The sequence below is a fragment of the Phyllostomus hastatus genome, unplaced genomic scaffold (genome assembly GCF_019186645.2).
Source record: "Phyllostomus hastatus isolate PE091 unplaced genomic scaffold, TTU_PhHast_1.1 phas_contig_551, whole genome shotgun sequence".
NCBI classification, from domain to species: domain Eukaryota; kingdom Metazoa; phylum Chordata; class Mammalia; order Chiroptera; family Phyllostomidae; genus Phyllostomus; species Phyllostomus hastatus.
In genome coordinates this window covers 4,297,166-4,312,858 of record NW_025333909.1, presented here as the reverse complement: position 1 = coordinate 4,312,858, position 15,693 = coordinate 4,297,166, and the positions used below count along the sequence as shown (strand labels likewise).

The 15,693-nt window shown below is 39.9% G+C and overlaps 1 protein-coding gene and 1 pseudogene across 1 annotated transcript in view; one reads left to right on the top strand and one right to left on the bottom strand.

The window, feature by feature from the left end:
- Positions 1 to 690: 690 nt before the first annotated feature.
- On the bottom strand, positions 691 to 4,382 carry LOC123824255 (annotated as a pseudogene).
- The window catches only part of ZC3H12B (zinc finger CCCH-type containing 12B), a 93,285-nt gene continuing 81,443 nt past the window's right edge, over positions 3,852 to 15,693 (top strand). Inside the window, exon 1 of the mRNA XM_045847538.1 lies at positions 3,852 to 4,244. The gene's annotated coding sequence lies outside the window, so the exon portion shown is untranslated. The remainder of the gene's footprint in view (positions 4,245 to 15,693) is intronic.

Below are 15,693 nucleotides of genomic sequence, written 5' to 3'. Positions count from 1 at the left end.
CCTATGACTTTATTTATTTAAGAAAGACTTCCTCATGATCTACAAGGTGCCATCTACTAATGCACCTCCACAGGGTTCTGTTTTTGAAGGACTTGTTGAATTGTAAAGGTAAATAAAGGTGAGCAAAGAAGAAAGAGGCCGTTTTCCTGTCTTTCACTTCTTAGGGTGTCTTTTGGGAGAATATAGTGTGCCCAAATCTCTTCTTTAAATTTTGGAATGTAGATAAATTTCTCCAGGGTCTAGAAGGGCTCAGTGCCCAGTCTTATAATATTGACCTGTTTCCAAGTTCATGGGCCATATTCTTCTTTGAAATGTAAAGATATATGTACAGAGTTCATGTGGGAGCCCATCTCCAGGTGCAACTGTTTCAGGAAGATTCTAGGTGTATCTTGGGAAGAAAAAGAAGACTTTCATTCTTTTTTTATTTAGGCAAACAACTTTATTAACCTTTGTTTCAAACTTTATCCCCAGGCTTCTTAAGCTTAATTAGCTGTGAAGAACAATATGTGTAGAAGCAAAAACTGAAGAAAGCTGTTGTGTCCAAGGGCCTTGGGCTTAAAAATATTAGAGATCAAGATTTTATTAGATCCATAAACAAAATTTGAAAAAACAGTCATAATATAAAATAGCAGCGGCCAATACCTTCTTCAAGTTTATCTTCTTCTGAAGTCTCAAACTGAGTTGACTCAATCAGTTTGCTTCTTTCTTGGAAACCTCATCAAAATTGCCCACAAGATCCGGAACTTCATCCCCGTCCTCTTCTCTGGTAGCAAGCGGTGCTTTTCCATGCACGGATTGTTTGGGCAGAGCCTCAGCCAGTGCCCTTCAACTAGTCCGACTGTCTGCACCAAGCTGGTTTAGGACGCTGGGCAGCACTTCCATCAGCCGCTATGTGTCAGCACGGCAGTAATGCTGACAGTGTTCACTGCCAGAGGCCTGAACTGTAGGGTTGTTAAAGCGGGTAACACTTCCTTGGTCTGTAACATATGTACGTCTTCAATACCAGAGACATTGTTTACCCCTACTTTCTTTAAGGAGAACTGGAGTTTTTTATCATCTGCTGTAGCCATTCTGTGAACCACCTTCCTTTTTCTACAAATACGAGCAGCCCCTTTCCCACCAATGCGCTTGTGCCTGCAGTTTGGTGAGTTTCTGCCAGTTCAGGACAGTTTCTTTCACCTTGTTGGAGAGGACGCAGGGCCTCACAGGGGACTACGGTTGGTGCTCGGGGGTCTGGGCCAGACCAGATGACAATGAGCGCGCACACGCTTGGGGACTCAGGATGGTAGCTAGAGAGGGGTGGTTTATTCTTTTGGAGAAAGTCAATTAGCTAAACAAATAGCCACCTCAATTCCCAAGTGCACTTTGATTTTGCTTTACTATCTAAGTTCTGTGGAATTTTATCCTGACTTTGCAGTCTGAGGGCTACCTATATGCATGTACTGTGTTGCGCTTACTCCATAATAAATGTTTTATTTCATTCCATATTGATGTGGATAGGTCTCTCTTTGCTGATAGGAGTTTTTGCTTCACTAACACAGAGGCAGATAGGCTGATGTGTGCAAAAAAGGTCAGATCTTATATTAAAACCCCACGAAAAATATTGAGGGAGTTTAAGTGGCGCAGTGACTAACAAAATTTAAATATTTATTCCTTTGTTTCACTGCAGACATAATAAATATCCACTGTAGAATGTAATAAGTTCAATCAATGTAGAGTGTAGATTTTATATAACTAAATACAGATTTTAGAAGACCTAAGCAAATTCTGCTAGAGGTCTGTCCCTCTAGTCCTTGATGGTCCTTGAAAAAGGTTGAACACTAAGGAATTTTCTTCCTTTGAACCTGAAAGGCATGTCTGAATCATATGGAAGAAAAGGTATAATGTGTGAGAACTCTGTTCAAGCTCACTGCCATATTCACAGTTGTAATACATATTCCCTATGTTATGATCCTCTCTGTTGATTACAGTTTGTTGATTATTTCCATCTGGTACTTCTATTTAATTAGTCTTAGAGTGATTCATTCTTTTTCACCCTCTCAATTGTTCTTCACTTTTTTCAATATTTTTTGGCTGTCTAGTCTTCATAAAATTTCATTTTAGTCTTATATTCCACTTGAGCTCACCACTAATTTTTCATTAGCAATTCTTCTTTGGCCTCTCAGACTTCTTACACATGGTACAACTATTTTTACACTTCCTAAAATGTTTCAATCTTTTATTAACTAAACATCTAGCAGGGCACATGATGTTTGTAAATATGTTTATACATTGTATTAAGTTCAAAATTGTTGTCATATTTTTATCATTACACATTACAGAAACTGTGAGCATAATTTCAAAAAAGATCAAGTAAATAAGCCCCATAAAATCACACAATTTTTAAAAATTTTATTTATTTATTTTTAGGGAGAGGGGAAGGGAGGGTAAAAGAAACAAACACAAATATCCAATGTATGAGAGATACATCGACCAGTGGCCTCTTGCATGCTCCCAACTGGATACCCTACCCACAACCCAGGCATGTGCCCTGATCGGGAACCAGCAACCTTTTGCTTCACAGTCTGGCACTCAATCCACTGAGCCATACCAGCCAGGACAAAACTACACAATTTTTATAAACCATCACTACCTACATGTCATTTCTCAGTGTCAATATTTTAAAATTAACATGTATAGTTTGGGAACGATTATTGGATACTTACATGCTCATTCATTGGAGAGTTTACATTGATTTCATCCCCAGATGGGCCTTGGGGATATATATCTAAGTACTTTATAGATATAAAAGCTGCAAGGACTGGTCTGTAGCTGGGTGCCCAAGGGGGAGTTGAAAGGAGCAAGGGCTAATTAAACAGAGGCAAGATCTTAGAGAACCTGTAATACTAAGCTAGGGAGTTTGTACTTTATCCTTTATTATAAGCAATGAGATCTACTGAAAAACAGTTGTATTTTTTTACTGAGTGCTTACTTTGTGCCAGAGTAAGTTATGTACGTTAGGTGTATTCTCTCATTTAATCCTCATAACTATTTTACACGTACTATAATTATTCCCATTTTACAGATGAAACAGATTAATAGAGGTTAAGCATCCTAGCTCAAGGAAACATCCTAGCTCAAGGAAATCGTCCCTTGGTGGGTGCGGCAGACATCCAAAATTGGCTGTAATTCAAAAGCCCATCCTCTAAACCAGAGGGAGATGACTAGGAGATTTATGTTTGACAAAGATCACTCTGGTAGAACTATGAAAACAGATTGCAGTGAGACAAGTCTAAAGGCAGGGAGGCTATTGAGGATGGTGGTGTAGTAGTCAAGAACTGTTAGACCCTATTCAGTGGGTCTGTCTCTTGGCCATAGGACTTATGCAAATGAATAACATGGTCAGAGAAGTTATTTAGAACAGTTTTCTGCAAGTCCTTCTGAATGATGGATTATAGTGGAGTAGGAGAAACTAAACAATACGTTGAGATTGTTGTGACTGTCACTCTCTACCACTGAGGTGCTGGTCGAGGGGTCAGGAGAAGGTCCCTAAGCCCTAAGTCCTCTTCCGATGTACAAAGCATAGCGTAGCTCACCCCATGTCACCCTTAACTTGAGGATGTTTCATCCAGGCTGTAGGAAGGGGGCTTTTATGCAGTTTCATAGGTTGAGGACTGAGCTCCCACAGAGGCGCCAGCGGTGGCGGCGGTCGCCAGCGGGGGTGGGGCGCATGCGCGCGGTTGCTAGGCGACGGCAGTCAGGGCGCCGAGGCTCTTTTGGCTCTAAAGGCGCCGGGGCTGTGTGTGTAGGCAGCGGCGCCAGAGGAGGAGGAGCACGAGGATGCAGCTGCCACCGCGGCCCAAGAGGGAGCCGCTGCTGCTCTGTGGCTGTGGGGGGCTGAGGGACAGGAATCAGGCCTGGGGGTCGTGTCGCTGAGGGGACCGGGGGCGGCAGTCCCACCGGAGCTGTGGCCTAGTATACCGGGAGGGTCCGTGCCGCTGGGCGAGGGCCTCCCCTCCATTACCTCCCCTCGCCCTTCCACGTCGATGGTGGTGAAGTTGGCGGCGCCAGGGAGCGCAGGGCACCAGATTGCCTCCCTTGCACCCAGCTCCTCTTGGGGCGCTTCACTGGCCCGCGCTCACGGACACCTGCGCCGCCGCCTCCTCTCGCCCGCTGAGACCACCCCTGGCAGCGGGCGGGGGAGGGGCTGCCCCTGCAGGGGCTGAGTCGAGGAGGGCCACGACGGGGACCATAGGAGAGTAGGGGTGAGTAGTGGCACCGCACTCGCCCGGTGCTGGAGCACGTTTCCGACCTCCGGGGCCCTGGGAGGCGACCGAAGCGCTGCTTTTTCCTGCAGAAGCTTCTGACGCCTCTCCTACATCTATCTGTTCGCTGCTCCCCATTCCAATTTGAGATAGTGTTCCTTCTCAAAACCACCGCTCCCTGGTCTCAACCCTGGTGTCCAGCAATACGGGGTCGTGCTTAAGGCCTGGCTCTGTTTGTTAGATGCCGTAGATGCTGGTTATTCTACGTACAATCCTGTACCTGGTCCCTGATTCTGGGAAAGACTTTCCCAGTGCCGAGCTCACCCCTTTTCCCTCCTCTTGCTCTCAGGAGGTTCAGTCTCACTACAGGCTTCTCAAGAGTAGATTCTCAGGGTGCTGTTGCTCCATGCCTCAAGGCTTGAACCAGCAGCTGGAGGAGCCCCTTACTTTCAGTTTTCATGCTACTTGTGTGCTGAGAGCTTCTGAAAGCCATGTGCCTGGCTTCTGACTCCTGACATTGGAGTTAGGAAGACTACTTACATTAAATAATAACAATAACAACAAAACAATAATAATAATAATAATAATAATAAACAAACTAGCAAATACTCCACCTGACTTCCAATGTGGCATCAAACTTGAAGTAGACAAAGAGTGGTCGATTGGTGACAAGGGAAACAGATTTTACCAACTAATTACTCTTCACCCAGAATGACACCTCTTTATAAATAAATATGATGAAACCTAAAATGTTCCCAATAAAAGCGAGGATGTGTTATGATCTATCTGTTCTTCCTGCGGTAGCCTGCAGTTGACAGTAGTTGCTTCCACAAAAACATTGGCATGAAGGACCTGAAGTTATATTATGGACCAGGTGATTAGATGCAGATCTAAAGTTGTAAGGCGCTTTTTGAAAATTACCAACATTATCTTTGTGGAGTGAAGTTGTTTCATTAAAACCAAATGCCTGAAAAACTTACAGTTCACAGCTGAGCCCTTTCAAAATTGGACTGAATTTAGATTAATTAGTAATTTGGGTTGCAAGGTACTTCTGTGCACAGACCATGCAAGACGGGTTCCTTTTATTTGACTTTCTTTGCTTCATACTGATTTTTAAGCCATTTCAGTTTTTTTTCTTTTCAAAAAAAATGAAAGAAGTGGAAAAGAAGTGCAACAATGGAAAAGCTAAATTTAGTTTTGGGTAAATGCTTTTAAGCTAAAGATTTTTTAAAAGGATATAGATGTTATTTGTGGTTAGATAACTTTATCTAGTGAGTAAGTCAAGACTGACAGCTCCCTGATTGTTTTGGATGAAATGCTTTGCTTTGGCAGTTTTCATGATGTTTGATGTACTCTTCTTCGGTATGGTTTAAAGCTCAATGTAATTCTGATATCACTTGCAAGATAATCTTGCACATCAGCATTATTTTGTGAACTGGCAAACTTACATGCTTCTAGTAGTTGGATTTCCAAAGTTAAAGAGTGTTTTGTTTTGTTTTGGAAAAGCTCTTGATGAATTCAAGTCTGAGTTATTTGAAATAATAATGCACTATGTGGTACTTGCTGTTCATCTTCACATACTTTTAGAAGCAGGAAGTAATTTGGATCCAATTTAGAATTCTGTTTTAATGACATGGCTATGAAGGTGCCACATACTTAAGAGCATTTACCTAAATTGTCATAACCACATTATAAGATAGTTAATTTTGCAAGTGAAATCAAGGCACTTGACCAGTAAACTCTGGGATGAATTAGTTATTTTAAAAATTGATTTCAACGTGCTTTTATTTTCTCTCTTCACCAAGTGCCCATTACTATGCTAGGTAGGTACTGTGGAGAATGGAACAGAGCAGGTCCCAGGAGTTAAATTGCTTACCCACTGGAGTAAGAAAATGCATATATGTGACATCATGGTCAACAATTGGAAGAGTAGTAGTAAAGACTTAGAGCTAAAATAATAAAGATCTTTGAAGGCTGGTGTTCGGTTGAAAAGTCTTTAAGAGAAAGTCAGAAACTTGTTTTAGTTTTTGATAGAAATATAGACCTTGTTGGAAGAGGGGAGTTCAACTAAAGCACTTGATTTTCTAATCTTTGTGAGTATTACTATCCTGGATAAACCTAAAGGGGGAGGGGAATCTCAGTGGCAATGAACTTTGCAGTGGGCATAGTTTTCTTTTAATGATAAATTACATATTAAACTAATAAATTCAATAGAAATAGCTTTTCACGTGTACATATTATGGAAGTCAGATTTAAAATAATCATCCTGTTTCCTGAGGCAAGTGGGAATATTTTCTAAGCAGATGTAAAGTATTAAGTTCACATATTTTTATAATCTGTTCATTTTTTCACTGTTTCCTGAGACAGTTGTAATCTAAATGTTTTGTATAAGATGATCTGTTTAGTACTTTAGACTATTAGTATACTTTAAAAATTATTTCTTGACAAAGTACATTAGGGAAATGCTATGAGCAACATGATTTTTTGTCCATTAAATTATATAACTTAGTTTTAGTACTATTAATTAGTACCACTATTTCTATTATTTTCTAAAGACAAAGGGTATATCAGAGTCCTGTAATTGATGTCTAAGTTTTAATAATGTTAGTAATAATGCATGTGTTATTAATTAACAACTAACATTAGTGTTTAATCTGTAATTACAAACCTCTGCAAAACTTATTTTCTTGCTCTTCTAATAGCTTTTTGCTGTCCTGACAATTAGTTATATGACCATTAAGTCTTCTGGGTTTTAGTCAACCATTGTAAGTTGATGTTTGTGCACAGAAAAAAAAACAATAAGAAAATATACTATAATTATTACATCAAAAGAGGGGTATGCCCCCCAATAGAAATTCACATATGGGAATTATAAATACTACATAAAGAAATCTCGATTTAATTCATAGACTTACTCTAAGGAACAGTATGCCCAAATTTGAAATTTTTTGAGTGTTCTATATACTACCTTATACCTCTCATTTGATATCTTTTGCTGCAAGCAATACTCTTTCTTGATTATAGTTATTACTAATAAACTTTAATTAACAGTAGCTAATAGTTTCCACAAATATAATTGTTGTTTTGAACATACTGTATGTAAGATATAAGCTGTGAGCTAAATAAAGAAGTTCTTAGTTAGAGAACAGAATGATCCACACAGACACAGTCAGTGAATATTTGATCATTTTTGGACATTAACCAGCTAACTGAAAGCAAAATATATTCTGAAGGCATTGGAGTTATTCTCCTTTTTAGTATGCAAGTATTGCACATTTCTGTTCTTGGCTGCTTATGCTGGTATCAAAAGGGAAGATCTTTGGGAAAAGCACTGGTGAATTCAAATAATGGGCAAACTGCTGAGAAAATTACAATTACCTTATGTCAACTTCTAAATACTATGGTTGTTTAAGGCAAGTACAGATATTAGATATATTGATAAATTTCAGTGGTGGCTGCAATGTGAAATAGGGTAAGGGGTTGTCATTTCTGTTACTATATAACAGATAATTCTAAGTATTTTTACCGTATTACTGAGTCTGGAGTTAGAAGAGCATTACTGAATTCCAATGATGTATCCATAAGTTACAATTTTCCTATTTTTTAATTTTTAATTTTTATTGAATTTATTGGGTGACATTGGTTCACAAAACCATACAAGTTTCAAGGGTACGCTCAATTATACATTATCTACACACTGCATCGTGTGCCCATTGCCCCAAGCACAGTCTCTTTCTGTCCCCACTTCCTGTGTTTTGTTTACCTTCACCTACCCCTGACCTCCCTTTCCCTGTGGTTAGACTCTGTTGTCTGTCTTTGTATTATATATATATATATATTTTTTGGGGGGGCTAATACTTTCTCCTTCTTTCATCCAGTCTGCCAATCCTTCTCCCCAACACATTTAAAACTACATATAACTTTCTTTAAATATGTAATTTTAAAAGTGTTATTCTATTCTTAAGTGTCATCTTTATTATGTCAATGGATTGAAAAATTTCCCAGCTGAGCACATCTCTAAATTTTATTATGGAAGCTTACATGAAAAATGGCTTTGATCCAACAATTCTTTTTGGAGTGTATTTTCCTGCAGCATAACTTTTCATTAAGTATAAAATACCCACAGCCAATTCCATGTAGAAATAAAAGTGGAGAAGAGAAATTCTTAAAGTTTAGTACCTACAAACTAAATAAAGCAAACCAAAACCTTCATATATAAGTTGTAAACTAATATTCATAAGAATAATCTCACACATAGTTATCATTTCCTTAATATCATCTTAGAGTATAAATTGTTAACTGTCTTTGGGCTCTCATCCCCCAAAAGTTTCCCTGTGATCTGATTCATTCCTGTTTTCCTAATAACATATGCATATGGATTTGGTGACAAGATATTGTTTCTGAAATAGAAGCTTCTGGTAGCAATTTTTAAAATGCAATAAATATTCACTGAAAACTTGCAATTCAATTTTGACATGGTTAATAATGAGGAAAATGGCTGTTTTCTGACAATCTTCATTAAAACCATTGCACGTTAAGTAGTGCTATGTATAACCTTTCACAGCCCTGAATTACATAGCTCCTCATTATTACGTTCACTTTCTGGACCTCGTTTCCACTTTTCCTAAGCACTGTGGATATTGGTTTGTTCTTACTGTCACTTCTGAGCTACGTTTTGTGGCCCGTAAATGAGTTTTACAAAATAGATCTGTATTTTTTAAAAAGTTACTCAGGAAATATTTTCTGTCATAGTCTACCAAGCTGAATCCATACCAAATAAGCTGCACTTGAAACTGGGTGATTTGATTGGAAGTAGCAACATGAAGAAGACTAACCCAGGTTCTCTAACTCAGGCAATTTTTGAATCATTACATTTTTTACTTCCAAAATAATTATTTTCTTTATTGTAGGAAATATGATGTCAAAACTTAGGTACTTTTTGAATAAAAGTAGGGATGCTTTCATTCAGAGCAATTCAGAGTTCTTTGTTACTTTCTACCATGTAAATTTTAAATATTTATACTTAGTTTTAAAATTTTGGTTGTAATTTTGGTATGCTTGTGCAAGGAGGCGAGCCATTTTTAACTACACCTCCATTTTGACCTGAAGTCCTCTTAAATTTTAGAGTAAAAAAGGTGTACCTTCTCTATTTTTCCATTCTGCCTTATTGCTACATTTTATGTTTATACAACATCTTTCAACTGAGGAATTCAAAGCATTCTTTTTACCTTCTGTGATATTTCCTATCATCTACCTGGAACTATGTTTATCTTTCAAATCGGAAACTAGTTGACATATGAGGTGTGACGTAAGTAATAAATTTGATTCCACTGGCCATACATAAGCTGGTCTCATTACTTATTAGTTGTTCCTTGCTCTTTGTAGGGCCAGGCATATATTATATACTAATTCATTTAATTTTTCTTGCCGAGTTTTAGTTTTATGTCTCAATGTGCACACAGATGCTTATCTTGTTCCTTGTCCTGTGTACTTTCAAGCCTATCATTAACTGGGTTATTTTTGCTCATCATCAGTAGATTTAATGTATTCGTATTACTGCCAAATTGGTACGCATCCCTGTGAGTCCATAGAAGAGAAAAAGTAGGGGTAAAAAAAATAGATGTTAGATTTTATATGTTTCAGGTTTTTTAAATTATATTTTATTGATTATGCTATTATAGTTGTCCAGATTTTTTCCCTTTGTCCCCCTCCACCTAGCACCCCCTACTCCCTCAGGCAATCCTCCCAGCCTTGTTCATGTCTATGGGCCATACATAGGTTCTTTGGCTACTCCCTTTCCTACACTGTACTTTACATCCCCATGGCTATTTTGTAACTGCCTATATTTACTTCTTTTTTAAAAAGATTTTATTTATTTATTTTTAGAGAGGGGGAAAGGGAAGGAGAAAGAGAGAGAGGGAAACATCAACATGTGGTTGCCTCTCAAGTGCCTGCCATTGGGGACCTGGCCTGCAACCCAGGCATGTGCCCTGACTGGGAATCGAACTGGCAGCCCTTTGGTTCGCAGGCCTGTGCTCAATCCACTGAGCCACACCAGCCAGGGCTCCTATATTCACTTCTTAATCCCCTCACCTCTCACCCATTCTCCCACACCTCCCTTGTAACTCTTTATCTTTAGCCTTTGGCATTTTAATATGTTTTGGGGGGGGGGCTCTTTGCTCCATCTTGTTTTGGGACTCTCTGTGCTTCTTGGACTTGCATGTCTATTTCCTTTATCAAATTAGGGAAGTTTTCTTTCATGATTTTTTCAAATAGATTTCCATTTTATTGCTCTTTCTCTTCTCCTTCTGGCACCCCTATGAAGCAAAGGTTGAATTGCTTAAAGTTATCCCAGAGGCTGCTTACACTATCCTCATTTTTTCAGATTCTTTTTTCTTTCTGTTGTCCTTATTGGTTATTTTTTGCTTCCTTACGTTCCAAATCATTGATTTGACTCTTGGTTTCAGCCACTCTGTTGTTTCCCTATAAATTGTTTCTGCATTTCAATTAGTGAATCCTTCGTTTCTGAGTGGAACTTCTTTGTGCTGCTGAGGTCCTCACTAAGTTCCTTGAGCATCCTTATAACCAGTATTTTGAACTCTGCATATATAGATGGCTTATCTCCATTTTGTTTAATTCTTTTTCTGGACTTTTTAATCTGTTCTTTCAATTGGGCCATGTTTCTTTGTCTCCTTGTTTTGGCAGCCTCCCTGGGTTTGTTTCTATGTATTAGGTAGAGCTGCTTTGACTCCGTGTCTTGGTAGTGTGCCCTGTTGTAGGTGTCCTGTAGGGCCCAGTGGCACAGCCTCACCTATCACCCAAGCTGGTACTCAAGGTGCACCCTTTGTGTGGGCTGAGTACACCCTCCCCCTGTAGTTGAGCCTTGGTTGCTGTTGGCAAATCAATGGGAGGGATTTACCCAGGCCAGTCAGCTGCAAGGACTGGCTGTGACTACTGACCACCAACCTCCACCCTCTGTGGAGGATCAGCTGTGCAGGGGCAGGGTGGTGGTGCCCCAGTGTGGTCTGTAGTTGTCCACTGGGTGCATTGGCCCTGGGGTTTCCTGGGTGGTACAGGGCAAGGTCATCCCCCATATGTGTTTTGCTTGGGGACACCTAGCCTAAGCTATAAAGCAATCTGAGGTGGCTGCTACTTGTGCTGGGCTTGGAGGTCCCCAGGTGAAGCCAAGCTGTGAATCTAGGCTGGCTACTACTGGTGCCAGGCCTGTACCCCCTTAATAAGAAATATGGGGTCTGGGGGTTCACTGAGGCTGGCTGTTACTTGTTTGAGAGGATGTAGGACATTGTGAAGGATGAGCCAAGACCATTCATTCATATGGAAAAGCAGCTTGGGTGGGCCAGTAAGGTGGGTGGGACTGAGTTTCTGGGGATCTCCATGGTGGGGCAAACAGTGTTAGCCAGGTTGATGGAGTCTCAGATATGGCACCAGTCTGCTGGCTCTGTGGGGGAAAGGCCCAGAAAACGGACAGTGGTGTCTGCTTGCCTTGATGCCAGACACCTCAAACCCCCTCTGCATGCCACCAGTGCTCCTCAAGCCACCTCCCCAGCACTGGAGCCCAGAGGGAGTGAGTCTGAGTAGGTGAGTCTTTGTGTGGGTTCTTGAAGAGGAACTTCTTGGGACTCTAGAAGTTTTTTCCACCAACTCAATCCCTGCTGGGTTTTGCAGTCAGAAGTTGTGGGGACTTATCTTCCTGGCCCTGGAACCCTGGGCTGTGGGGCCTGGTGTGAGACTGGGACTCCTTGCTCCTGAGATAGCTCTCCTGAATTTTTATCCATGGCACATGGATGTGGGACCAGCCTGTTTCGTGCCTGTGCCCCTCCTACCAGTCTGGATGGATGTGGTTTCTTTAATTCCATAGTTGTCTGACTTCCATTCAACCCAATTTCTGTTGGTTCTGAGTGGTGGTTGTTCTATAATTTAATTGTAATTTTTGCTGTGGTTGTGCAAAGAGGCAAGCCATGTCTGCCTATGCTGCCGTCTTGTCTGGAAGTGAGGTTTTTCTTAATTTACAATAACTTTGGTAGAATAGTTCTAAAATGGTTGAAGTTTTCAATTTTAGAATAGTTTTTTTTTTTATGAGCTGCAGTTTTCATGGCTCTCCTGTACGTGTAGTAACTATATCTAGGCTAACGAAATATTTCCCTTTGGGATCTTGGTTTAATAGATGACAATGATGTGTAGTTAGTATATCAATGAACATATATAAAAATATATTTCTAATGTATTTAAATGTGCTTGGAAGCATTTTTTCTTTTAAGTACTTTCAATATCTTCTCTATCTTGTTTACACTATTAATTTGCTTAGCAAACTCTTTTTTCCCAAATAATACTAAGGTCAATTTAATCTCAGCTCCTTTCTGAATTATCACATATTCTGAATCAGTGGTATCCAAATTACAGTACAATAAAATGTCCTTAATTCAGACCCCATTAATAAAAAATTTGTTATAGCCTGGATGTAGTATTTATGCTAAAAATACCTTCAGTAGGATGTCTAACCCATGCTGTTGATAGATTACACTCTATGAGAGGAGCAACCAGGGTCCTGCCAGAGGTTAGTAATATCAGAGCTTCTTTACTGGCTATAAAAGTACTGATATTGAATTAAAATGAGTGCTAGGAGGGAAGAAAGCAGGAACCATCTAGGTGTTTAAAATGTCTTATAAGTGCTCTATTGAGTATATGAGAATTAGGATATTAAGTGTATTGGACTGATTATAAGAAAAGAGATTTGAACACCAGTTAAGAGTTTAAGCAAAATTGGGCCGATAGTTATGGTGTACTGCTTTCAGATGTTTTAAAAGCTGCAGTAGTAATATTATTTGCATGTAAATTCTGTAAACTTACAGATTCTTCTCATCAATTCATCAGAGTAAGAAAGTAAAATGTTCGTTAAAAGTTATACCTAGTACTCTTAGTATGTTCATGATGTTGCAACAGCTCTGAAGCTAGTAAAAGTTCAGGATGTCTGTCCCTCCTCTTCAGTTCTGAATTAATAATCAAATCATATAATGCATGCATGTATATTGATAGTTTTATTCTATTTATATGATGCAGTAAGCTCTGAAAACCAGCATTTCTGGTGTTTTGGAATGAAATTCTTCTAACAAGAAACTGCAATGAATGTCAAAGTAAACCAGGATAGTGCACAACTACACCTAATAATAGTGTTGCTAAAAGCTTCTTATTTACCTTTTGGGGGGGGGAGAAAAGCTAGTTCTTTGTTTCATGCCTTTTACAGTAAAGATAATTTCCCTCTACTGTGTTAACTCATTGTTCTTTACTTATAGAACTTAGATTTTAGGAGTAAGAGCAGAGATCATTGGATCAACTAGAATAAAATTTTAGCCTTCTGGAATTTTTGAGCTAATTAGAACTCTCCGTCTCCTACCCTTTACCATTATGGTGAGAGGAATAGAAACTAAGAATTTGTGTAACGCTTTTCTTACAGCTAAACATCCAGTGCAGCTTAGGAATTAGTGACATCTATTTAATTTTTAGTGGTCTTCTCTAACAGAGAGGGACAGAAGCTTAGGAAAAAAGGTTTTAATCACTTGATTTCGGAAGGGAATTTTTGTATTTTTATTTGAAAATGAATGATTCTAATCTTAGTCTCAGAGACTTAGTTAACTAAAGGCTATTGAATGAAATATCTTAGTTAATGAATTTTCTACTTAACTAAGGATCAATCCACATATGTAGTGAAACTGGGGTGAGGATGCTTTGCATAAGATGTCTAGTCAAGGGTGTCCAACCTGCAGCCTGCGGGCCACATGCAGCCCAGGATGGCTGTGAATGCAGCTCAACATAAAATCATACATTTACTTAAAACATGATGAGATTGTTTTTTGTGATTACATGTCACTGTGTAGTTAATGTGTGGTCTGAGACAACCGTTCTTCCAGTGTGACCCAGAGACACCAAAAGGTTGGACACCCCTGGCTGCAGAGAATTAATTTGTGCATCATTTTATTTGTTGACCACTGACCCATTTGTGTCTTTCTTGATTAAAGATTTTTGGTTGCAAATAATAAAGGTCTACTTCAAACTAAATGGAAAAGAAAAGAATTTATGTTAAGGGTACAGTCAGTTCTTGTGGATCTCAAGGGCAGAAAGTATAATGTAGGCACATGAGAAACTATAACTTTGAGTAAAAAGCTGTCAATGGCTAAAGGGGGTTTCCTCCTCCTTTATCTTCCTCCACCGCCAATCCCCACAGTCAGAGAGTCTCCTGTTTATCTCCGGTCCTTTCAACTTCTGTGCTTTGTTCTTCTCACTCCCTCAGCACATGGCCAAACATGGCTTATCTTAGAGCTCCCAAGTTTACATATTGTAAATTTAGGCAATCAGCAGATAAACTAGCATTTCTGAATCCCAATTCCCGATTCTGATTCACTCAGTTTGGATCAGATATCAATCCAGTATCTGAGTATCTATGGCTGGGAAAGCAAGATCATTTGGTATAAATATGGCTAATAGGCCCCAGCCCTAAGTGCGGGGACATATAGTTCCTACAGAAAGGGAAGTGTGGGGTGAACGGAATCTCAAATGGTACCTACCATGGAGTATAATCAGAAGTAAATCATATTTGCTTATTTTCATTCATAGAACAAGAATGAACATTAGATATCGTATTATGTAGTCTCCTTATATTAAGGAGAAATCTGAAGCCCAGGGATGATTTAAAAATTATCTAAGGTCATATGAAAAGCTGTAACTGCAATCCTGACTGCCGGCCAAGATGGAGGCGTAGGTAGACACACTGTGCCTCTTCATACAACCAAAAGAAGGATGACAACAACAATTCAAAACTAAAAAACGACGAGAACTGACAAAAAAATCCAACTGTATGGAAGTCCCACAACCAAGGAGTTAAAGAAACACTCACCCAGACCGGTAAGAGGGGTGGAGATGGGCAGCCAGGCAGAGAGGATTCATGGCAAAGGGGTAGCTGGAGGACCCAACAAGGTGGCAGATTGTGGAGCAGGGTGTGCAAGGCTGCAGCTGGCCGACCAGACTGCGGTGCTGGCTGGTGGAGTGGGCAGTCCCACATTCATATGCAGATAAACTGGGAAAAATGACTGGGGAGCTGGATGGACTACACAATCCCTGGCCCCAGCATGAGGAAATAAAGCCTCAAACCACCGATTGAAAACACCTGTGGGGGTTGAGGCAGCGGGAGAAACTCTTAACCTCACAAGCGAGTTCATTGGAGAGACCCACGGGGTCCTAGAACATACACAAACCCACCCACATGGGAATCAGCACCAGAAGGGCCCAGTTTGCTTGGGGGAAGCAGGGGAAGTGACTGAAAGCCAGCAGAGAGCAGAGCAAGTGCCATTGTTCCCTCTCGGACCCCTGCCCCACATACAGTGTCACAACAAAGCCATCTGGGTTACCCCACCCTGGTGAACACCTAAGGCTCTGC